We start from the raw sequence: 26,120 nt of genomic DNA on the forward strand, positions 1-26,120 counted from the left end.
TTTTTCTTCCTTATCCAAAATTCGGGTTTTCTTCCTTATCCAAAATTCGGGTTTTTCTTCCTTATCCAAAACTAAACCTATTGCAGAATTCATACTTGGTGATGGTACACAATTCTAGTAAGTTTTATTCTGATTTTCCAGCCCAAATCCTGTGAATGGCAGCAAACTGAAAAGTAGGAAGAGTGAAAATGGTGAGAAATAGTAGATGACAGCAGGAAAGCTTAAGGAGACATGTTAACGTACAGATGAAAGAACTCAAAATGAACAGTAATAGGGAAACAGCCCTTGCTAGCCCAGAGGCACCCACCGTGTAAGGCATGAGGAAAGAATATAATACGGTGGTAAAGGCACAGATTTTGAACTCTGGCGGCATGGGTTTGAATCTCAGCTTCTCTGCTGACTAGATTACGGTCTTGGACAAGTTTCTCAACCTCTCTGGGCCTCAGTTTCATCCCTGTAAAATGAAGGCAATCATGGTACCTATGACATAGAGTTATATTTAAGTAAACATAGAAGTAAATAACTTATTTGCTGAAAGGCACTTAGAACAGTGCTGGACCCATAACGAATGACCACAAAAGCACTCACTTACATCACTATAGCACAGTATCATCAATAATGCTTATCTGAAAGACTGAACCATCAAAAACTGCGATTATGTTCTGTGTCTTCTATTTTTAAAGAGAAGTGGCAATACCATTGAGAATTAGTTCAATCAAAAATGGTACATTCTGGCCAGGCGTGGTGGCTCACGCCTATAATCTCAGCACTCTGGGAGGCCGAGGCAGGTGGATCACCTGAGGTCAGGAGTTCAAGACCAGCCTGGCCAACATGGTAAAAACTCGTCTTTACTAAAAATACAAAAAATTAGCCAGGCATGGTGGCATAGGTCTGTAATCCCGGCTACTTGGTAGACCGAGGCAGAAGAATCACTTGAACCCAGGAGGTGGAGGTTGCAGTGAACCTGTATCGCGCCACTGCACTCCAGCCTGGGAGACAGAGGTAGACTCTGTCCTTAAAAAAAAAAAAGAAAAGAAAAAAAAAAGAAAAAATTCTAATGAAGGTCTGGTGCTTAAGATAGAAAATTTCAGTTATCTGAAATACTTACATATCTGAAATTCTACTGAGAGTTAACAGAAAATGAGATACTTTTAGAATCTGAATTTTAAGTTGATGTTATTTTAGCACATTAAAAGAGTCATTTTGTTTTCCATGCCTCCAGAATTGAAAGGAGAGAGAGACTCTTTTGAAAAGAGTTCCTGAGCATGGCCATGGTGATGCTCCGCCTCAGTGGAAATTTCTCGGATGGGGAGAGGGAGAAGCTGAAGTAGTAGGGGAAGAATGGGACATGACACAAATATTCCTAAGTGACCTAAAGATCCCATATATGAGATTGCCAGATCTCAGAAGAAGCCTCTCCTACCATGGACACAAGTGTGTCACAGACGCCTTTCTTCTCTTTTCTGAAAAGAAACCACAAAACAAATCGACTTATTCCTGTTCCCTTAATTGAGAGAAACAGGAGATGGTGGTTCTCAAATTTTTACAGATGGGTGAAAATGGCTTACAAAACTCTTGTGAATAGACTGTCTCAGGCTACCAGGTATCTTCACATTAGAGACCTTTAAAAATAGTAAATCATTCCAAAATGCTGTACTGAATGTTCAATCTAAAAGAAGATTAAAATCATTTATCATCATCATTCATAACTTTTTCACTGTATCTCATCAGGGGAACGAAAACAAGAATTGTATTGATAAATGGCCCCAGTTCAGGCTAATTTTGACAATAAGTTAACATAGGCTTCAATATTTCAATCTCAATTTTTGGAATAAATTTTCTGAAGGTTGAAAGAAATGCCTGCCCGATGCCAAGAAAACTTAAAAACCACTGTGCCATCTTACAGTGTAGCATCTTTTCTCAAGTAATCCTTCCCAATAATCTTAGAAAACCTAAACAAAAAGGTTGCCAGGCCTTTGTAGTCAAAAAGATTGGCTGACATTGTCTTTCGACTATAGTTGTGAGCGCCAAATAAATATCTGATAGGTAATTCAAGAAGATACTGATTTTATTTCCTAACAGAATCTACAGGATTCTCTTAGTATTCATGGCTTAGCCCCAAATAATAACCAAGTTTTTCATGGATAACATCCAGCTTAAGGATTACTAAAAGCCTGACATTAATATTTACCTTTTAAAAAACTAGAAAGCAAATTTGAGAGCATATAAAAATAAAAATCTACTGAAGTCAAGTACTTTATCCCATCAATACATGAATATCTATTAGTATTAAGCATGATATGATTAGCTCAATAAATACAAGGAATTTCACAAAATTCTCGCCTTTTCTAAGAATAGCAAAATAATGTCTGACATTTATTAAACACCTCCTGGTTTCCAGGCCCTATGCTAATGGGTTTAGCTGTGTTATTTCCTTTTACCATCTCATTAACCCTATCAAGAAGATAGCATCACAGACTCCATTTAATAATTAACGTTTAGAAACCCTAAAGAACATGCCCAACATCTTACCTCCAAACCTGCCTTTAATTCATCATAATATACAAATTTTGTTTGTAGTAGAAAAAGGAATATAAGTCAACAACTTTAACATAATAAACTATATTTACCTTAAGCTGACAGCCAATATCTACTAATGGCAAACAAAAAAATCTATGCTTACTATCACCATGATTATGTGAGACTGTCAGTAAGCTCTTGTTAATGCAATAAGACAGAACAAAAAATAAAACAGATTTAAACATAGAAAAGAAAGAAGAATATAGATTAAAATACAAATAAATATCCATACTTAGGAAGATACTTTCTTTTATTGAAGGAGATAAATTTTCCAAGCATAAATATATGAAAGGAAATATATACCAGTGATATATTTCCCTACACACAAAGCATCAAAATCAAAAGGCAAAACAGACAGTAAAATATATAATATCAATGAATATAATGGACCATACCTCAAGAAAAAAAAATGAAATGAAAAGGCAACAAAAAAATTGGGGAAAAAAAAAACCTTACAGTAGTTATGAAGAACACAAAGACCCCATATAAAAGATATTAACAGTTTACATCTGGGCGTGGTGGCGCATGCCTATAATTCTAGCACTTTTGGAGGTCAAGGCGGGCAGATCACAAGGTCAGGAGTTTGAGACCAACTGGCCAACATGGTGAAACCCCGTCTCTACTGAAAATACAAAAATTAGCCGGGTGTGGTGGCTCGTGCTTGTAGTCCCAGCTACTCAGGAGGCTGAGGCAGGAAAATCGCTTGAACCTGGGAGGCGGAGTTTGCACCATTGCACTCCAGCCTGGGAAACAGAGTGAGACTGTCTCAAAAAAAAAAAAAGAAAGAAAAAAAAGATATTAACAGTTTACATAGAAAATGCAAGTGGATTAATATGTAAAAAAAATTAACTTCACTAGTAATTGAGTGTAATCTTAAAAAATAAGGTATGCTTTATACCTACCAAAATAGCAAACATTTCAAATATTTTTTGAGGACATACTGCAACAATTACTTGTAGAAGCGTAAATGTCTCTAACTTCTCTGGTCAGAAATGTATCAACAAATACAGACTCTTAGACACTTCCTATCCTTTGCTATGGTCTGGATGTTTGTGTTTCCTCAAAATTCATATGTGAAAACCTAATCACCAAGGTGAGGATATCTGGAGGTGGGGCCTTTGGCAGTTGACTTAGCAATTGATTAGGCCCTTTTATAAGGTCACGCAGGGATTACTGTCCTTTTTATAAAAAAAGGCCTGAGAGAGACACACTCCCCCCTCCTTCATTTAAGGTCTCATGGAGAAGGCACTGTCTATGAACAAGAAACTGAGTATGCCTATGATGTGACTTTGGACTTCCCAGCCTCCAGAACTGTGAGAAATACATTTCTGTTGTTGATGAGCCACCCATTTGGGATATTTTGTTGTAGAAGCCCAAACGAATTTAGACACCCTTTGGTGTAATAATTCCTGTGATACATATTTACCCTAAGGAAACAATTAAAATTAGAAAAATAATTTACATAGAAATATATTCTTTGAAATTTTATATCTAGCACTGAAAAGAATGAAACCAGCCTAGCTATTGAACAATAGAAGAATGGTTAATTTTATTTCAGTCTTTCGACAGAATGTTAAGCTTTTAAAATGTTTCAATATTTACTTAAAGTGATCTATCTCAAAATGTAACTATCAAAAGCTAAATGAAAAAAGGATAGAATATTTATATACAATATGATCTCATGTATCTCTATATTAAGAGAAACAGATTGAAAGTAAACTATATGAAAATGTTGTGAGTCAATATTTCTGTGTGACAGGTATATAGTTGATTTTGATTTACATTTTATCCATTTCTACATTTTACAAAGTTTCTACAAGGAACTGTTATAACACTTATACTTTAAAAAAAAAGTTATAAATATGAAAGTGCCTAAATTAATAGTATCCTGTGGGTGAATAATTTGGTACTATCTCAATTTTTGTCAGCCAGGAACTCCGGTATTAGTGACCTATTTTCATCCATACATCTATTCAACCTTCACAAATAAAACAGCTTCCATGTCATTGTTCATGTTCATTAGAGTGAACTGATGCCAATGACCAACAGTGTGGTCCTGATGGCAAGCACACCTCTCAGACTGCAGTTCTGGAGCCGGGCTTTCTTACCACAGACTGTCAGTCCCACCAAAAGAAGTAGAGAATGGAAGAAGAGTGAGAAGCCAGAGGAAGACAACTGCCAGGGTCTGAACTCAAAGTTGAAGCAACATGTTCTTCAGTGCAATGATGAATCTGTCAAGGCAACATGGTACTCATTCCTGATTACCCTCAGACCATTAACTGTGAGGACCTACAGGAACATGTTTTCACCATTTGGGATATGTGTCAGTTTGCTCAATTCAATAAATAACCAGTTCTCACTCGACAAAACAGTTGGAATTCATTAAAGTCTGCTAAATTTTGTGATAAGGATGCATGTGATTTCCAGAGTGAAGTGCCTTCATGAAATACTTTCCAAACAAGTTTGACGACACTTTGAGCAAACCCCTTCTTTATTCTAAATATCTACAGAATTATATGTGTATACACAGACATCATTATATGTCTGCCAGCCAACTACACTGTACATCAAGAGTCATACAGAGACAGAGAGATTTACAGTCTTCTAGTGCTTTGAAATCAACAATATCTACCCAATTAAACTCAATGCTTGTCCATGGTGGAGGAAACATTAGATGAATTATTTCAAATTCTAAGCACTGATTGTATAGGGGCAATGGATAAGTGAAATGACTCTTTTTCATTTTAAATTCTGTTGCATTTTCCCCAATTTTGTCTCACTGAGTGTATGTTACTTTTATAGTGGGGGAAAAACCCCTTACAATATTTAATGTTCTCCTCCCTTGCAGAAATTAAAACCTGGCAAGGAGGACAGATTTTACAGCTAGCTATATGCCAGTGTAAAGAGTGCTATACCTACAGTGCAAAGTTCTAGGGGAGTTCACAGGGGAAGGAGAAGATTAATTCTGTCCAGGAAGGAGGAGGCGCCATGAGGATGAGTGAGCTAAACAGAGGAAGCAGTTTATGAAATGAGCCTTGATGGATGAGTAATATTTTTATCTGGCCAAGAAGAGTGTTCCAAGAGAAAGATCAGCATGTAGAAACTCAAACATGAGAGTAGAGCACATACTAGGGGAAGGACAGCTAATCTGGAGTGACAGCCCTTATCTGATGTGGTAACCCCAACTGTCAATCCCTTCCAACTCAATGTTTAGTCTTCATTAACTTTTAATTTCTCAATATGCATTTGGGTTAAAACTGATTTCTTATTTTACCACGGTTCACAATAAGTAGGACTGCATGCCTCATCTGTCTCAATCTGAAGATTATTTCAAAAATGAAACTAATTTCAAAATTAAACGGATTTAAGTATTCAGCCAATTCATTTGATTTGCATTTTAGAGATTTCTGTTGAGAAATTATAATGATTCCTCACAGCTCATTATTTTTCACAATTTGATTAAAGGTTCTGTAACTTAGCTAATTCAGGTGTGGAAAAACATTTAGGCAAACAGTTTTAAGTGATTTTATGACATGCGTGTGGATGTGAACAGTAATACAAGTTAGAAATTCTTTCGGGTATTTTAGTCAGAGTCTTCACTGAATCAACAGAAAGCCAGATGAGGGAAATCATTTGATGGCAACAAAAGGACTGGGGCTCTCATCTCTGCTCCTCCCATCTACTAGGCAAGAAATTACAGCCAATGATAAACTCTGAACCTTGTTTTCCCATCTGTGAAACAGACATAATAGTACCATGCACTCTTTACTTCACAGGATGATTAAAATCACATCAGGTAGCACATGCCATAGTTTATGCAATTCTTAAAGCCCTTAGAGCTCATCTTATGAGTTCTGTAAATTCTGCTCTGAGAAGCTTCATTCAGGGTCCCCTCACAGCAAAATGAAGGCATGGTTGAGACAGGCTCAATGACACTGCTGCAGGATGGGTGGGGCTCCCCTTCTCACATCTCTACTTAAGTCTGAGGAGTCCTCGATTACCTGCTTTACATAGTAGGCTCCAGAAAACCTTTCATACAAAGAAAATATCCAACAGTTTAAAAGGATTGAAAAACACGGATTTATCCCAATTGGCTCATTTTACGATGAGAAAAGTAAAACCCAGAGAAGCTAAGTAACTTCCCCAGCTTTAAGTAACTACAAACTGGCAAGGCAGATGATTGAATCCAAGCCTTCTGTCTCTAAGTTCAATGCCTTTTCTACTATAGCCTATGGTGAAGTTACACAAATATTACATACTGACATGGAAGTACTAAGAATCAGGACAGTTCTGTACAGGAGATATGATATCACCTAGACAGTATGAAAATTCCATTCAGCAATATAAAATGAATTTGTGTACTTATTCAATAAATATTAAGTGTCATATGTGTCCCAGACACTGTTCTAAGCACTGCTTTCAGCCCTATAAAATTCAGTTTCCAACAAAGAAGTTATGATGTCTAAGCTTAACACTGGAATAAAACATCTCCATTTTTGCTGAAATGGATGAATAGTTAGTATAGTAGTATAAATGTGGTTACTGCCCATGCAAAAACACCTCTTTAATTTCTGTAGTGATATAAACACTAATCTGCTTGTATCTGGGCCCACTCTTTCTGAAATTTCTATTATTAATTTGCTCCTTCTATCAAAAGCTAACACGCCACTTGTGGAGTACATTCCACCTACTTTCACTTTCAAGGAGCTGGATCCTACAAGCATCTCCTTTCTCTTCTGTATATTTATTTTCTCTCTGGTGATCATTTTGCAGCACATACATATGCTCCAGTGACTGTCACCTTAAAAACAAAACAAAACCTTCCTTGCCCCATGACCAACTGCCACTCAATTTCCTTTCTTCTTTTCCAAGCAAGTATTTTTGGAAAGACTTGTCTGCAGTCACTGTGGCCTTCCCACCCTTACCCCCACCCCATCTGTTGTCAAAGGCAAGCTCCACTGCTTCTCCCCTCTGGAATATGAGAACAGGGATCCTGCCCATTCACCATGTATCCCAGCACTCAAAACAGCACCCAGCATATGCTTAGCTCAGTAAATATTTGTGGAATGAATAAATCCATCTAGAACTATACAGTGATTTAGTGAATTACATAATATACAGCTTGTCAGTTTCTCATATATTTCAGAAAGATAGGTCACAATATATGCCAAATTTTACTTGATTACAAATTAAATTACTTCAGTCACTATTTGAAAAAACTTATAATGACCCAGAATGCTAGAGTAAAGCAAACGTATAAATGTAATTTAACTCCTACCAAACTTGTGACAGGATATTTTTGTGTAAGTTGGGAAAATAATTCTAAAATCCATTTGGAAGAATAAATATTTAAAAATAACCAGGAAGACTTGACAAAGAAGAATAATGTGGATAAAACCGCACTGCCAGATATAAAAACTGTGTTACAAAATAACAGTAATTAAAACAGCGTGAATCTGGCACAGGATGAGAGATCAAAAACAGAATACAGAGTTCAGAATTGAGCTCAAGTGTATTTGGGGATTTGGTAAATAAAAAAGATAGCATTTCTAATAGGGAAGGAAATAATGGTTATTCAAGAAAAGGTATTAGGACAATTGCCTAGGTGCTTGCTAAATAAGTAAGTATCCCTCCCTTACTCCTCACACTGAATTCCAAGTAAATTCATAATAGAAAATAAAGCATTGGAAAACCTTTTTCTAGCCTTGCAGTGAGGAAGGCCTTTTGAATGTATCAACAAAACTAGAACCATAAAGAAAACCACTGACAGATGACAGACGCTACTTAGAAGTGAAAAGAAATATATATATGGTAAAAGCAGAACAAAGTAGAATAGGAAACCCTGTCAAGAAGATTAAAAGGTGAACAAAAATCTAGCAAACACTCTTGCTACATACATACAACAAAGGGTTACAAAAAAGTTATGTTTCATCAACAGGGAAAAGAATATCCTGAGACATAAATAGGCAAAAGAAATAGATAAACTACAAAATAACAAATATAAATGATCAGTAAACACATGAAAAGATGGCCAGTCTCATGAGTAATCAAAGAATGCAAGTTAAAATATTGAATTGTGTTTACCTATTAGCCAGCTAAAATAAAAAAGACTGACAATACGCTGGGGTTCAAAAGGGGATAGAAAATGGAAGTCTTATGCGCTATCAGTGAGAGAATAAACTAGTATGTTTCTGAGAGTTGGTTTGGCAACTAATATAAAATATCCATTAAGGGAACAATCAGACAATTAATACATGATACAAATTTCAGAGTCATTTGTAATTGAAAAAAAGTCCATCAGGAGATTATTGAATATGTAATAGTTAATCCATACAAGGAACTATCATAGAGACCTGATTATGGAGATCAACATTTTTTTTTTTTTTTTTTTTTTTTTTTTTGAGACGAAGTCTTGCTCTGCCGCCCAGGCTGGAGGGCGGCTGGAGTGCAGTGGCCGGCTCTCAGCTCACTGCAAGCTCCGCCTCCCGGGTTCACGCCATTCTCCTGTCTCAGCCTCCCGAGTAGCTGGGACTACAGGCGCCCACCTCGTCGCCCGGCTAGTTTTTTGTATTTTTTAGTAGAGACGGGGTTTCACCGTATTAGCCAGGATGGTCTCGATCTCCTGACCTCGTGATCCGCCCGTCTCGGCCTCCCAAAGTGCTGGGATGGAGATCAACATTTTTGAAATGTAGAGAGAGACCCACAGTGCTCGCTTCAGCAGCACATATGTACTAAAATTGGAATGATACAGAGAAGATTAGCATGGCCCCTGCACAAAGGTAACAGGCAAATTCGTGAAGCATTCCGTATTTTTACAAACCTACACATCCTGTACATGTATCCTGGAACTTAAAATGAAAAAAAAAAAAAAAAAACAAATGAAAAAGAAAACATAACAATCCAATAAAAAATGAAAACAGGCAAAATTTAAAATAAATAAAAGAGATCCGCAATATGTCAGGTGGAAAAAGCAGATTCTAAAACTATTCTACCTCCTCAATATTTCTTGACCCGATGCCCTTCCTCCAACTTCATCATTACTCTGCAACATCCTCTCTCTCCTGGTCCTCCAGTCTCCTCTCATGCCTTCCTCCTGCTGATCTTCCACACTGCAGCTGTGGGGAGAGTCCTACAATGCTAGCATCTGAATCTTTTGCTCCTCACTTAAAAATTGTAATAGCTTGCCATTGCTCAGAAAGGTTACTGCCCTTGCCTGATATGCTCGCACCTCCAGCCCCCTCTCTTGCCTCTCTCTCCCACTTGATCTAGTCACCTTATTTCAGTTCTTCTGTTCCCGCCCTACCCCACTCCCGACTCCAGCCTTGCTCCTTTGCATTTGTTCTCTGTCTGGAACCTTCTTTGCTCACACTCCACCTCCCATCTCCACACTGTGCCTATTAATACCTCTACACCTTTACGCACTCAGCACAGATGTCATGTCCTCAGGGAAGTCTTCCCTGTTTACTCACTCTAAATCAGCTCCCCTTTTGTATACAGTCGGTATCTGCAGATGCAGAAGCTGTGGATACAGGCTGGCTGTAAATGACTCGAGGGGTTGAAGTATCCACAGGGAGTCCTGGAACCAATCCCCATGGATACAGAGGACAGGCTGTACTCTCACAGTTCTCTTCATTCTTCCTCAGTCACCTTGTTACAGCTTGGAATTACGTATTTCTAGATTATATCATGACTATCCATCTCCATCTCCACGCTGAGGACAAGGACTATGTCTCCCTTCCTCATCATTGTATCTCTGCTACATATTAAACACATTTTAGAGACTGACATGATCACACACTGAAGCATCTTGAGTGAAGGAAGGAAAGGCTAGAATAAGGACTTGCTACTCTATTACTTGACAATCGATAAGAAAGAGATGAAGAGTTTTAAGGACTTTTTAATTATTATGGTAAATATGTGCATAATTCATCACAAATTTTGAACCAGGAAAGAAGGCATTTTTTTCCTGCTATATTTGTCCTTCCCAAATCAGAGACTCGGTGGTGCACTGTCTGGCTGTTGCACCTCACTTCCAGGAACAAGAGGGCAGTCTCATCCCCAGTGGCGACTGCCCGGGTCAAATTTACAGCAAACTCTGGAATTCTGATGCTGAGAACCTCTTGAACCTCTTGAACCCGGTGGCCTTATCTCCTAAATGTTGTCCATAATGAAGCCAGTTTTATTTTCCATTTGTATGCTGTAAATCAGAAATTCAATGTTGAATTGATTCCAGATTTCTTCTTCTTACTCTCTGTTGCCATGTTCCTAAGATAGTTTCACTTTCTTGGGAAAATTTCACTATAAACCAAAAAAGGGGAAGATCAACTGCCCCTTATCTTCTTTCTCTTTTCCTAGGCTTTCCACACCACACTTCACAGTGCCCATCAAATCCAGCCATACCCACCTAGGAAACTCAGGACAGATATTTTGCTTCCCACAGTTATCAAATGGCTCCCAGCTTGACCTTGTATTTTTAAAATCTGGAATTGTCAGTGTTTATTTGTCAATGCAGTGAAGAATCCAGGGCTTTGCATAGAGCCCAGCCATTTCTCCCAGGTAGGCTACTCTGACCTCACTTAAGAAAGTGAAGGACATTTGGAGAAGAAGACTGCAGTGGTTCAAGGTGGCTAATGGTTTTATTTTTTAAGGATGCAAGAAACTAACAGTGCATTTTGGCATCAAATACAAATTATATAAATTGTGTATAGCTGTAGGCAGATTGGCACCTGGGGATAGTGGGTGGTTGAAGATTTATAGTCAATATTTAGTCAACAGCTCAGTCACTGTCATAGATAGAAATGTCTCTGACTTCCTTTAAACATTATTTGCTACTTCATGTTAGTAAGTTTAGGTAATCATTTTCCTGATCAGTCATATAAAAATAATTTTTAAAAAATACATCTCAAAGACATTTGACATAATAGAAAATGGGGCTGGGTGTGTGTTTATATACATGGTGTAATTGAAAGAGATTTCCAGTTGGCAGACCTGCAGCAGGCCATTTAACATTTCTAGAACTAAGAATCCTTACCTGTAAAATTTAAAAATAAACCAAATTAGGTCCGAAGCCCTACTCTCCTTCTCATTAATTTTTTAATTTACGTAATAATCTGATGGTATCTCACTTACAGCATTAATCAGATCTGACTTGTGTTTTAGGCGTCTGAGTTTGTCATACTTTAGCCACTCCCTCTACCTCCCCCAAGTTCAGGCCCTGGAAGCCAGGGATTTTGTTTCATTCATTTGTATGTTCCCTGCTATACCCAGAAATTGTCTTGAATGCTCAGGTGCTCAGAACAGATTCCCAATCGAATGTGAGTGGCCAGGAGTGAGCAGTACCTCTAATACCACAGTTATATAGTCTGGATTGTCTCCTCAAAATTCCATGTTGAGGTTCTACCCTGCAGAACCTCAGAACACAACCTTATTTGGAAACAAGGTTCTCACAGATGTAATTAGTTGTTAAGATGAGGTCATTAGGGTGAGCCCTAATCCAATATGACTGGGGTTCATATAAAAATGGGAAACTTGTGCACAGACACACACACACACAGGAAGAGTGTCATGCAAGAAAGAAGGCAATGATTGGGGTGAGGCTTCTACACCCCAAGGAATGCCAGTGGTCACCAGTAAACGCCCAGAAGCCAAAGGAGAGGCTTGGAACATCCCTCAGAGGGAGCCAACCCTCCAAACACCTTGATCTTGGAATTCCAACCTCCAGAACTGTAAGACAATAGATTACTGCTGTGTAAGCCACTCAGCTTGTGGTACTTTGTCACTGCAGCTCTAGGAAGAAATACGCTCACTGCTTCACCACTTGCTGCCTCAATAGAGGTAGAGCAACGAACTCCTCAGGGCCTCCATGGTGTTTACCAATGTCGCTGCCAGAGGGCCAAGCCCACCTGGCCCTCACTACGTGTAATCTCTGCATCTGACTACCTCCCTCACCCTGTCTCTCCATCCACCCTCCTGCATGGCCTTGGGGTATTTCAACATTCTCCACCTTTTCTTACAATGGTCCTTCCACCTCCTTGCCCTAAGAGGAACCTGTGTTCCCCTGGAGGAAACCGCTGTCTAGAATCTGCAGCTACCTTCAGTGGAGACTATTAGTCATTCACACTCCTCATGCCTCAAGGCCAAGACTTTGAGTTGTTCAAGACTTCTTCCTCCTCCCCTTGCAAAACCTCCCACTTCTTTAAGGTTCACACTGTACCCTCTACCCTCTGTCCCCTTATCATAGTTACATCATTCACAGATACTGAGAGAAAAGTGGTAAAGAATACGGCTCTGGCCGGGCGCGGTGGCTCAAGCCTGTAATCCCAGCACTTTGGGAGGCCGAGACGGGCGGATCACGAGGTCAGGAGATCGAGACCATCCTGGCTAACACTGTGAAACCCCGTCTCTACTAAAAAAAATACAAAAAAAAAAAAAAAAACTAGCCGGGCGAGGTGGCGGGCGCCTGTAGTCCCAGCTACTCCGGAGGCTGAGGCAGAAGAATGGCGTAAACCTGGGAGGCGGAGCTTGCAGTGAGCTGAGATCCAGCCACTGCACTCCAGCCCGGGCGACAGAGTGCGAGACTCCGTCTCAAAAAAAAAAAAAAAGAATACGGCTCTGGGGCCAGGCTGTCTGGGTCTGAGAACTAACAGACTTGACACTCACTAGCAGTGGTGCTTGGGAAAGTTTACCAACCTTTGTAACCCTCATTGTTCTCATCTGTAAAATGAATGTAACAATGATATATACAATTCATAGTGCAGTGCCTGGTACTTGATAAGCACTGAATAAACATTAGGTATTATTATGTGAGTTTTTAGGACTGAGTCATCTTCATCTGCACCTTAATGACTGTCTTCTTCTTCGATGCCTTCCATACATGCGTGGATGACCCCTCCCAACCCTGGATTGTTGGTTCTTTGATCTCCTTACCTCCAATGACCTTCTCCTTCACATCACCTGAACCACTGATGCCCCTGGTCACATTCCAGCCTTATCAACTCCAAAATCTGTATTACCTCCAAATTCTGAAATTAAAAAGATCCCATACTCTGATCACAGATGTTAATGTTTTGTCATATGTGCTTTATATTTTTTTGAAATAAATTTGTCTACTAGTAAAAAAAATAAAATGTTCAAATGCTCTCACTAAAAAAATTCTATGACCTTGGCCAGATGCAGCAGCTCATGCCTATAATCCCAGCACTTTGGGAGGCTGAGGTGGGCGGATCATGAGGTCAGGAGATCGAGACCATCCTGGCCAACATGGTGAAACCCCGTCTCTACTGAAGATACAAAAGTTAGCTGGGCGTGGTGGCACGTGCCTGTAATCCCAGCTACTTTTTCGATACTGTTAGAAACCATCTCCCTCTGAGACTGTGCACCAGCCTTGCAGTGAAGTGAAGATTGTTCCTCAATCTCTCCCCAGGCATAGTATCTCTCCTGTGTGCTCACACACTGTGTGTGTGTGTGTGTGTGTGTGTTCATGCAAGGCCTTGCAGTGAAGTGAAGATTGTTCCTCAATCTCTCACCAGGCACAGTATCCCTCCTTTGTGCTCACACACTGTGTGTGTGTGTGTGTGTGTGTGTGTGTTCATGCACGCACACCATGTGGAGAGGTACATCTTGGTCAATTAGGAACAAGCACCATTGAGGGGATTCAATTCACTATAACCTTAATAGCTATTTCTTAGAGAGACTACAGAAGAGTACTCTCTCTCTCTAGTGGCTGCTGCTATTAATAGTATTGCCCTTTCCTCTCCAGAAAGAATATTAGTTCATTCAGAAAAATCACCATCCAAGTTAAAAGTCATAAAATTCATTTTCCGAACTCTTCCTTTCTAGGAAATCAATTCTGGAAATCAATAATTTAATTTACTAAAAATTAATAATTTTTTAAAACCTCTATGGGTACCTTCACCTGTTCACCCTTTTTTTTTAAGACCAGTTTTTATCTGCTCAGAGGGCTTAACACATTCTCTTATACTTTTTCAAACTCAGCCTCATCACAGCCCACTGATAGTTCCAGAATCAACAGTGACTTCTAGGAATGGAGCTCCCTTCTGTTAGACAGCTCTCCCACAGGCTTACACATGTTGCCTCCAGATGACTTGGCTTTCATCCTAGAGTTTGTAATCAACCCAGGGTGTGGATACATGCTGCAGGTGAATTTTTAGCAAACCTGGAAGATATCTCCACATGAAGCAGGTAGGAACTTCAATCCATAAATGCACATGTGCAAGAGACCAACTTTATTTTTTCGTTATTCCCTTTCCATTCTGAGCCTCTATCCTGCAGAGGTAGCAGGCAGTTAATCCCCAGCAAACAGCAACTCTGCTTTTCCTGGGGTTGACCTAACTTCCTGGGGCCAGGGGAAGCCTTCATAGTAGTAAGACATTGCTGAGGGCATTTGCAATTTGTCCACACACAGTCTCCTCTGAGACATCCCTTACTGCTGTCTGTTTATCCCTTCAAGCCTGGCTGTTCTTGCCACTATGTATGTTCCCGGGGACCATGAACTGTTTGGTTTCTATGCTGTACTGAGGCACCAGAGTCTCTGTGAAATTATCCAAGACCCCATATATAATGTGCTGCCAGTTACTCTAGTGGGAGAGGTAGGTATTGCTTCCATGGGCATCTAACCCAGGATATAAGAAACAGATTGCCCCAATCTCAGTATCTTCTGGATTCTTGGAGGCTGACTACTTCCCTAAGACTTTCTCTGGAACCCACCTACATCTCTGCCCTCCTTACTCCCCTTCCATCTATTTCCCATCCTTATCCAACCTCCCCATACTGAAGGAATATTTTATCTCATTCAGGAGAATAATTTTCTCTGCCTCATGAAGTTTCTTTCAGGCAGTTTGCCCAGAGTCCTCTTGGCCTGGCCCACCCGCTCCTGAGGTAACAAAGCACATGATGCCTGCTGTAGCCCTGCAGCTCTGTGGAGTTTCTTGAGCATTCAAGGCCTTCCCAGGGCCTGGATACTCTCAGGGCTCCTTGACTGGCTCCTTCTAACCAATCCTGCCTCCATGTAAATGTCACTTCCCCAACCACCCTATGCAGCCACCCATCATCTTGCACTACCTTGCTTGTTACAGCTCATCGTTTTTATAGCCTTATTACTGCTCATCATTTTTTGTCTCTTTCTTGCTCATCTGTTTATTGTCTGTATTCCCTCTGGACTATAAATTCCAGGAGGACACAGACTATGTCTGTCTTGTGGTTAAGAACATGAACTTTGGAGCCAGCCTGCCTGGGTTCTAATCTCAGCTCTGCCAGTTACTAGCCATGCAATCTTAGGAAAGTTACTCAACCTCTGTGACTTAGTTTCCTCATCTGTAAAATGAGGGAAACACACCTCATAGCGTAATTATGAGAATTAAATGAGTCAATGCCTGGCACATAGTAAGTACTATAAAGTGTTTATTAAAAGAAGTATGTAGCATTTAGTACAATGTCTGAATCCTAAAAGATGCATGAAACATTTTTGTTGAATGTAGGAATTAATACAAGAATGAATGAATGCTATAACTCCAAACAAATGTAGTCTTCCACCTGTGATTCACTTGCTCTGCTAGCTAAGTCAGAGTGCAACAAGATCAAGGCTATTTGTCTGAATCCTAACAAGGACAGCGTAACTTATGGCTTCATACCAATTAACTACATCCCTAGCCCGTGTAGCCATCTAGCAATTGCACTGTGCTGTTCACAGGCTGTAATGAATGAGAGTCTTAATGGATCAATATTTGTCTGTCACAACTAGTATACGAATCATACATAGTACATGTCTTATTTACTCTAATTTTATAGTTTTATCTGCTTTGTAAATGATAGTTCTTGTTTCTAATCATCCTATAAAAATTATGTAATTTGCCAACAATAATTCCAGAACCTGGAAAGAGTAATATCAATTTAATTATGGTCTTCTTAAAATAATTTATATACATATATATGTACATATTTACTCAAATAGCTGGTTATGATCAGGAGATCATAATTAGCAGATTAAATCATGAGCCAAGTATTTAAGGGATAATCTATGGAAGTGTCTGAAAAATCTTTCTGCTGATATTGACATTTTATTTTCAATGTGTAAAACAACAAAAAAAAGAGGAAAATATTAGATATTTAAGAAGATATAAAAATGGTTCTTACAGATGAGTTATTATGAATTTAAGATGGTCTCCCCTATCTACAGAGCACAGGCCTTCCTGTTTTATTCATTTGTGCACTTTGAGACTCCTGAGTATATACTTTTCCGTTAGCTTTGCTTTTCTCTGTCCACTCCAGGTCACTCCACAGGAATCAATGGCATAGTCAGCATGGCAGAGTCACAAAGAAGCATGGCCCAGTAAGAAAGAAGATTACACTAATACTAACAAATAGAAATGAGTTAGAAGGATGTATTTACTGTGCAAAGATCTAGCCTATATCACTATGTTCTGAGTGGCCAGCACAAGTCTCCCAGGGAGGACAGGGTGGTCCCTTTGACCCCACAATGAAGGGAAAATTACTATTTCTGTGGCCCAAACTTATCAGCTTTTGAGGAGCACAGAGTTGTCATGGGTAAATGAGAATACCTTCATCTACCTGTTCATACAGTACATTTGAAGTTTAGTCAAGCATGAAAAATATGAAACTTTTATCCACATGACTAATGGAATGAAGACATAAGTCAGACACATTTTGCAGTGACCAATCTCTCAGACCCTGACTGCATAGTCATTCACTGCTAATTCACGTCGGGTTTTCAGCGGGGTTCACAGAACACCAGCAATTGTCTGTACCCCACAGAGCAGGACGTCTGAGAAGTTTAGTGAATGTTCCTCACAGCAACATGTTCTATATTCCACCATTAATTCCACAAAGTACTCGAGTAGCATAACTTCTAATTTAACCTCTTCTTTCTGCTTTCCTTGGGTCTCATGTTCCAGTTTTAAAATCCATATATCTAGAAGGCCACATATGGAAATGGTATCTCCCTGTTACACTTGATTTTGTGTCAATATCATGATTCATTTTATACATTGCTTCTCCAGCCCAAAATCCCATCATGTTTTGTTCAGCTCACTGGATCAAAAATATATCACCGTATCATTTCCCCACTGGAAAACATACTACTGTCATTTTTTTTCATGGAAATCAGTCTTTAATATTTGTTCACTAATCTTCACCTCCCCCACCAATGCCTCTCTCCACCCCTGCCTAAAATTACTCACGATTCCAATAAGTTAATATATTGGAAGGGAAAAAATTTGGTTTCAGTCTCAGGGACCAATTTACGATCATCTTAAATCAGCCTCTTTTTAATTGACGAGTCTACTGCAAATTGCATACTTTGGTTTACTCTGTAAAAAATACAATTAAACTAAGGCAAAGCTGGTTATGACTCATGTATAATGAAATGAAAACAGTATCATCATTAAGCACCAAATAAAGCCATTGATTCCGTGTATTACTCTGTCAGTTTTAACTGAATTGCATTTCCCCCTTTCAGTTCTTAATTATGCAGTTCATGCTGAATCTTTATTTTTATGCACAGAATGGGATAATGTTCTCTTCCTCCTTACCTTAGTGTCTAAAAATATAAGCCTATTGAGAACAGAAAAGTCTTTGTTGGTCTTAATTAAAGCAAAACACCTGCTTTTACCCTGGGAGTTGGATGTGTTGCTGTACTGTGAGATTGCTACCAAGTGAGGGACAATAGGACTGCTTCCTGTTGCATGTCCACCTCCCTGACCTGTGGTCGCAGCCTCTTTCCAAATTCTATCAGAAGAGGAAAACATCACACTCTCTGGCAAAGGAGATCCATGGGGCCTCTCCAGCCTGCTAATGAGCATTAACTCTTGTCTAGACTGTCAGGTCTAGACACAGCAAGGCAAAGTAGATACTGCTTAACTTGGGGGCAGATATGATCAGTGAGATAACAGTCAATCTGAAAATTCATTCTTTTCTTCAGTTAACTTGCAAAAGACCTAAAGGCAAAAGCAGGACTCTCTTCTCTGGTATGTGTCACATAACTGAGATTACGTGCAAGTGAAAATGAGCAAAGGGAGACGGAATGTCTATCAAACCTAGATTTTCAGGAGATCCTGCTACCACAGTGTAATTTCTGTAGTTGAAAAAGAGACAAAAGGGAACACAACCTCTACCGTCCTCTTGTTCCATAATTGTGTCAGCCGTGTCGAAAGTGCTTCTGCCAGATTCAGGTAAATGCGTCACCCTGATACCTGCACAATTTTATTTCTAGGATTCAATTCACAGGAGGCAAATGTTCCTGTGTAAAGACATCAAGTGATAGTGTTAGGAAGTTATTCGTCTTGGACCATATAATAAAGGCTATCTTGGGATTGAGAACCAAAGAATGAGCTCTGGTCGGTCTTTGGTGTCCCAGCGGTATTCGATATAAACTGAAAGATTATTATCATTGGCTTGAAACCCCAAATGACAAGGGCCTGACTCATAATAAGTATTTAGTGGGAAAGAGGAAGTGGCTGTTATTTAGACTTAACCTTAGAGTTGAGGGATTGGCCTCCTCGGGCTGAGAACATTTGATCTGATGCATTGAAGGGCTGGCCCTCTCTGGAATATCTCCTACCTCTGGCATATCAGACTATGCTCTCCGTGCAGCTGCATCTCCAGCATCCATGCTAATAGAGGACACTATCTTGGAATGAGAAGAGGCACTAATCATTCTCGTACTTATTTTACCCATGTTCAAACTCATCTGCCAATATTTCCTTGTGCAGTGTGCTGCAAAGCATTCTAATAAGCTTATTCCAGTTCCATCTTTTTTAAATTCCCAACCTATCCTTTGATAAAAGTGAGGAGAGAAAGGAAAATGCCCAAGAAGTAAGAAAAGGGATTTAGGATGGGAAGAGGGAACTCACATTTATTGAGTTCTTTTATGTTACAGGCACAACTGGGCTCTATACATTAGTGACCAGTTTTTGTTGTTGTTGCTGTTTTTATATCAATGATCAGGTGTGTGTGTGTTTACACACATATATTTATGTATAGGATAACAGGGAAACAAGATAAAGTGACTTAGACACTAGACAACCAAGGGTTAAATGTAAATGCTAGGACATGACTCTACATATTTATAATATCCCTGACTTCAGATTCTACAGTAATAGGTAGCTGGTAATTCTATAAATAATGTTGATTTTCCATGTTCATTGTTCCTAATGTTGCAGACTAATGCATATGCCATGGTAATATCTATTTCAAATCAATTTCCTACAAATGCCTTTCACAACTATTTTGTTTTTATTAATAAATTAAAACACAGCATACTTGAGCAATGTATTTTGTTCCATGCAAATTCACAGAGATCCAAAAGATTACGAAGGAGATAAAATTTGCATTTACAAGAGACTCTCCTTCAGAAGGGTTTATGAAATTATTCTTTCACTATTCAAAACAGGAAACCATAAAACAAGGAGATTATAATAAATCCTTGGCAAAAATTCACATGAATACTGCCTGCCAACATTTTAATTAAGGATAATAGGTTGGCTTATCAAATATAATTGAGGGAATATTGACTGAAGTTGGGTTTGTCTAAGGGGCAGGCAATGGAACATGAGGTTCTAGTCACAGCCTCTCTCACATTTCCCCTTGACTCCCTTTGTAAAGAGACATTTTCCCTCACCTTGCCTTCTCAGACCTAGAAACAGATAAATTAAAGGCGCAGCTGGATCCGACAGCCAGGTTCTGTGGAAGTGGAAAGCATTCTGGTACTGATGGAACTTTGCAAAGTTGGACACCAAAGGGATTCCCATGCCTCTGGGGATCCAGTAGGATTCTCATGCCAGAGGAAGGCTCATTCTTCACCCTGGGTGTAACTTGGGCCTCAGCAAATTCTCTGATAAGATTTACTGAAATACTTCCAACTGTAGGACAACACAGATTTCCCCTGCCAGCACAAAGGAATAACTTTCCTGAGATTTAAAAACCAGCATATATTCAAGGAAAAAAAAAAAAGAAAAGGAAATTGACTAGCAAAACTACTTCATGAAATACATCTCTTGATTCCTTAATGTCATCCTCTTTATGAACCAGATTTTCTCATGGCCTAAACTACTCCCTGATTGTAAATTAAGCACCATATGAATAACTTGCCTGATGGTATTACAGTGATCTAAGGTTAATGTTTAACTATTAACAGAAAATAGGATTCCAGGTACTATAACCTGGGAAGAGTACCATTAGGGTACCATTTAGAAAATTCTGTTTAAGTCTTATAATAAAGGAGCAACTTAACTGCTAGAGAAATTTGAGCCAATGAAGAAATTGATGTGAAAAGAATCTATCCCCTGGGCTGGGGTATTTTATGTTTCAATATTGAAACTTGAACATTTTTTTACACCAGAAAAGTTATTCTTAGTAGTTGGCAGAGTAAATCCATGTTATCGTGCATTCTGAAGCAGTTCAGCTGAATCTAATTAGAACATCTGCAGATTTATGCAGCTTTCTGTATATTAAAGTCCCAACCCTTGTGAAATAAATATTTCTACTCAATCCTTTATTTTTACCCTTCTCAGGGTTAATCAGACTAATATGGTATAAATTTTAACAACCATTTTTATGATCCTAGGATGAATGGTGCAATACAAGTCTAAAATATCAAGATCTTACAAATAGTGTCAGCATGTACTGGCTTCAATGCCTTCCTCCTGGCCATCAATTTTGGCTTACAGAAAGGGAAACAATTATGAACTCAGTCATTTGCTTCTTTTTATTTGTTTTTCAGAGATTTTCAAGGTGATCCATTTCTGGGATGTTAAAGAGAACTTGTTTGGTCTTAATGTCTCTCGATAGAGAATTCATTGAATTATGTAGGCAATTAAGCAAAAGGTCAGTTTGGTTTTACCACTTAGACAAATTACTCAGACTCATGTAGAAAATGAATGCTTTGCTAGAGTTATCTTTAAAATACTTCTTGGGAAACAAGGCTACTATGTTTCTTAGGTAACAGAACACCTAGATGCAGCACTTCACACTAGGACTTTCGTCTTAACTCGTCTTCTATGTTAGATCAGGCTCACCTCAGGCTGATGAATAATATCTACTTCAGTCATATAATACCTCAAGGTGTTACCAATTAGGCTTAAAATTTGTTGTCTCTCAGGCTGAGAAGCATTCTAGCAAAAAGAGGCCTAATCCTGGAGTCAGAGAGCCCTGTGGAAGCAGCAGCTATATCACTGGTCAGAAGTGAACCACTGGCCAATAATCACACTACCTAGAAGCTTAGAGAATTCATGAGCAAAGAAATACCATTTAACCCAGCAATCCCATTACTGGGTATATATCCAAAGGAGTATAAATCATTCTATTACAATGACACATGCACACGTATGTTCACTGCAGCACTATTCACCAGAGCAAAGACTTGGAATCAACCCAAATGCCCATTCATGATAGACTGGATAAAGGAAATGTACATATACACCATGGAATACTATGCAGCCATAAAAACAGATGAGATCATGTCCTCTGCGGGGACATGGATGGAGCTGGAAGCCATGATCCTCTGCAAACTAACGCAGGAACAGACAACCAAACACCCCATGTTCTCACTTATAAGTAGGAGCTGAAGAATGAGAACACATGGACATAGGGAGGGCAAGAACGCACTACTGGAGTGGTGGAGGGCAAGGAGAGCATCAGAATAAATAGCTAATGTATGCGAGGCTTAATACCTATGATGGGTTGACAGGTGCCGCAAACCACCATGGCACACGTTTACCTATGTAACAAAACTACATGTCCTGCACATGTATCCTGGAACTTAAAATACAATTAAATTTTAAAAATAAACTACTAACAGAAGATTCTACGATTCCAGAGTGAGGATTAATGCATCTAATCAGAGAAAAACATAGTTTATTACTTAAAAACAAATAGGTATATTTTGTCTTTGAATCTTGAATTTTAATTATTTGTTTTGAGAATAAAGGCCACTAACCCACCAAAATATAATAAGATCTAGTTAAGGAGGAAAANAACAGACAACCAAACACCCCATGTTCTCACTTATAAGTAGGAGCTGAAGAATGAGAACACATGGACATAGGGAGGGCAAGAACGCACTACTGGAGTGGTGGAGGGCAAGGAGAGCATCAGAATAAATAGCTAATGTATGCGAGGCTTAATACCTATGATGGGTTGACAGGTGCCGCAAACCACCATGGCACACGTTTACCTATGTAACAAAACTACATGTCCTGCACATGTATCCTGGAACTTAAAATACAATTAAATTTTAAAATAAACTACTAACAGAAGATTCTACGATTCCAGAGTGAGGATTAATGCATCTAATCAGAGAAAACATAGTTTATTACTTAAAACAAATAGGTATATTTTGTCTTTGAATCTTGAATTTTAATTATTTGTTTTGAGAATAAAGGCCACTAACCCACCAAAATATAATAAGATCTAGTTAAGGAGGAAAACCCCTAGGGAAACTTTTCAGCGGATTTCTTCAATATCGTATATAGAAATCCAGAGCGGATCTGTAGGGAGCAATGAAATTCTACATCATGATATAAGGCAAGATATTGAAAATGCTATATGAAATCTTGGTTCTGTCACCTAAAATACAATAATAATTCATGGGTAAAATAAGGATTTACCCAGCAATCTTAAAGATTAAATAAAATAATGTGAGTAACTAGTATATGCTCAATAAATGAGAACTGAGATACAGAGACGAGACCTTTAAAAATGGAGCATGAAAAAAGAGACCCTTTTCCTTGGCAGTTAAAAAAACGGAACATTTGTTTAACTAAAAAAAAAATTGTCAACTCTTTTTTTTTTTAGCAAGCTCTGGCAAATTTTATTAAAGGGAAATTTTGCATGGTTTATTTTTCATCAGTCTGTTCTGGCATGCTTCTAATGATGTCAGAATCACCTGGATCAATGATAGCCAGGGTGCATACTCTGTAGTATTTTCCTCATGCTGTGCCCTGTTCAATATTATTGCTACTGTAGTGATGGACACCAGTTTTGACCAACATTGCACAGTACTCCGTTTCTGATTTCTTCAAAGTTGGACGCTTGTTAAAGAGAATAACCAATTTCGCTTTGCCCTGTCTGATCATCTTCAGAGTCTGCTTGTACCCTAGCACATGCTTTTCACTTTTTATAACAAGTTAGAGCCTAGAATTGATCGACTCCACAACTTTTTTGTCTTCTTTGCAGCCACCATCTTTCTGCCTTAGGTGCGGGACGGCCTCCAACCAAGAGTTGCTGTTAAGATGGCCCAGCAGCGAGACAGGCCATTGTCAACTCTTTTTTTTTCTTTTTTCTTTTTTTTTTTTTTGAGATGGAGTCTTGCTCTATCGCCCAGGCTGGAGCGTAGTGGCCGGATCTCAGCTCACTGCAAGCTCCGCCTCCCAGGTTCACGCCATTCTCCTGTGTCAACTCTTAAAAGACTGTTACAGGGTTGGGTTTGGTGGCTCATGCCTTTGATCTCAGCACTCTGCAAAGCCAAAGTGAAAGACAGCTTGAGGCCAGGAGTCTGAGACCAGCCTGGGCAATATAGCAAGACCCCCATCTCTAAAAAATAAAATAAAACCTAAAATTAGCCATGGTAGGCCAAGCTACTCCAGGGGGCTGAGGCGGGAGGATTGCTTCAGCCCAGGAGTTGGAGACTGCAGTGAGTTATGATCACGCCACTGCACTCCACGCTGGGTGACAGAGCAAGACCCTATCTCTAAATAATTAAATAAAATAAATTTTAAAACACTATTATAAACAAATTCCAGCAGGTTCTTCTTGTCAATCAATGCTTTAAAACAGTGGTTCTCAAAGTGTAGAGCCTGGACCAATGTCAGCGGTATCATTTGGGAACTTGTTAAAATGCAAATTCTTGGGGCCCAAGGTCTACAGAATCAGAAACTTCTAGGATGAGACCCAGAAGCCTGTGTTAACAAGCCTTCCAGAGGACTCTGCTGCATGCTTAAGGTTGAGAAGCACTGTGTTAAGCCTTCCTTCAAGTATCAGTGCAACTTCAAGGCTTCCACTATCTCAAGGGTCCTGCAGAAGGTCCCTTCTTTGTCAGGATGTGCAGATTTCTACTAGATTTGCTGAACAATCTGAGTCTCCACTTCCTCCTTCTTGGCATTCATCTCCTGCTCTTTATTCAGGACTAATTGATGTTCACACTGGCCAATTAGTCAATGCTACAATTCAAATGGCCCCAGCTGTATCCAGAATTAACATGAAAGCTTTCCTAAAATATTTGAGTGGATTTTTTAAAAAATCACAGATTTTCCTTTTCAAAACAAGCATTTGGGCCTATTTTTGTTCAAGTATGAAGGTGAATTTTCATGTATTATTTCCTCAATATAATTATTTTATGTGTTTGTTAAATACAGAGACTGCTAAAAACTCATTTGTTGAGACTTCCACAAGTTGATAAAGAATAGGATAAAAGCAAATGTACATCTTCATTATTTAACTACCCTAACCTGCTTATCAATCTCATCTTTCATTTGTTCATTCTACAAATATGCATCAAGCACCTATTACGTGCCAGGCACTGTTCTAGGTATGAAGGCTTCGACCGTAAACAAGACAGGTGGGGTGAGATTGGACAGATTGGAGGGGAGTCTCTTCCTGCTACAGCTAGCATTGTAGTGGAGGACAGAACACTATAAATAAATCAACAAATTAACAAGTAAAATAACTACAGGTTGTATTAAATATTCTGCAAGATAGAAACAGGATAATATGATAGAATCCCGGGAAGGGGTGGCTTCCTTAGACAGGGTGGTTGAGAAAGGTGTCTTTAGGGAGATTATATCTGAACTTAGTCCTGGAGATTGAAAGGAGCTACTTAAATGAAGAGATGGAGAAAAGTGGAGGAATTCAGGCAGAGGATTATACAGCAAGCAACAGTTTTGCACTTTTTGAAACATGAAAGAAAGCCATAGTAAGTCCGCAGGAAAGAGTGTTGGGGAAACATCATTAAAAACAAAATCTCCTCCCAACACAGAAAACCTCTCTACAGACTAGAAGAGAAAGAAAGTCATCTTATTATTGAAAAAGCATTGAATAAGAATATGATACCTATCACAGGTAATCCATCAAGAGATTCCAAAGTTCAAAAGACATCTCATCCTCTTACCATGTGGTACATACTTGTCATCAAGATAAACAATAACTAGTTCTCAAGTAAGAGGACTTGGCAACATCATTTGTCACACATAGCTCTTCCTAAATTTACTTGGTAGTTGAGGTGACCATCTGTGTTAACTACGGGTTTTATTCCACAGAAAAATAAACTTCTCTTTATGACAAGAGATAGTTTTGCAACTTGGAGCGAGGCACCTGCCCTCCCACAGAAATGGAGAAATAGGGGCACTATCTTCCTTGATTCCATTTGAAAGAGATGGCTCCCACGTCCTTGAGAAAGATATGTCTGGGTCTAAAACTGGCCAGAGGCTTCTTTAGCTTTCAAAAAGATTTACATTATATTTCACAGAGACAGAGAAAGAAGTTAACAATTACAAGTTTTCTTTTTTTTTTTT

General features: G+C 39.0%; 1 protein-coding gene and 1 pseudogene across 6 annotated transcripts in view; one reads left to right on the forward strand and one right to left on the reverse strand.

The window, feature by feature from the left end:
• Window positions 1-26,120, forward strand: part of CDH20 (cadherin 20) — a 233,945-nt gene that overhangs the window by 54,672 nt on the left and 153,153 nt on the right. The window lies entirely within an intron of this gene.
• LOC108526404 (60S ribosomal protein L30 pseudogene) lies at window positions 23,448-23,794 on the reverse strand (annotated as a pseudogene).

This window comes from Rhinopithecus bieti, unplaced genomic scaffold, assembly GCF_001698545.2.
Source record: "Rhinopithecus bieti isolate Rb0 unplaced genomic scaffold, ASM169854v2 scaffold_2554, whole genome shotgun sequence".
NCBI lineage: Eukaryota > Metazoa > Chordata > Mammalia > Primates > Cercopithecidae > Rhinopithecus > Rhinopithecus bieti.